General features: G+C 25.1%; 1 protein-coding gene across 1 annotated transcript in view; it reads left to right on the top strand.

The window, feature by feature from the left end:
• LOC119594840 (SHC SH2 domain-binding protein 1-like) overlaps positions 1–418 on the top strand; it is a 79,152-nt gene that overhangs the window by 2,298 nt on the left and 76,436 nt on the right. The window lies entirely within an intron of this gene.

Raw genomic sequence — 418 nt, 5'->3', positions numbered from 1 at the left:
TTCTATGTCTCTTTTGTTTCTCTTTTTCCCTTCACTGTTTATTCTTTTTATATCTCTTTTTCTCTTCTTTTTTTGTATTTTATCATTTTCTCCATCTATTTCCTTTGTTATTTGTTTTTTGGGTATCTTTTATTAATTTTCCTACTTTTATTTCTGTTTCTTGTAGTTTTCTTGTCTTTCTCTTTTTCTTTTGTTCCATCTTTTATCTCTCTTTTTCTTGTATCTTCTATGTCTTCATATTCTGTCTTTTGTTTCTTGTTCTATGTTTTTATGTTATATGTTTTGGTTTTTTTTCTTTCTTTTTTTTGTTTTTTTTTTTCTCTGTCGTTCTCTTGTTTTTTATGTTTATTTTCGTCTTTTGTTATTTTTTGTACCCATTAATTCCTTTTTTATTTGTTTTCTCGTGTTCTTTTGGGTG

The sequence above is a fragment of the Penaeus monodon genome, chromosome 34 (genome assembly GCF_015228065.2).
Source record: "Penaeus monodon isolate SGIC_2016 chromosome 34, NSTDA_Pmon_1, whole genome shotgun sequence".
In the NCBI taxonomy this organism is placed as follows: Eukaryota; Metazoa; Arthropoda; class Malacostraca; order Decapoda; family Penaeidae; genus Penaeus; species Penaeus monodon.
Note: the sequence above shows the minus strand (reverse complement) of the source record. Positions and strands in the feature narration are given on the sequence as shown.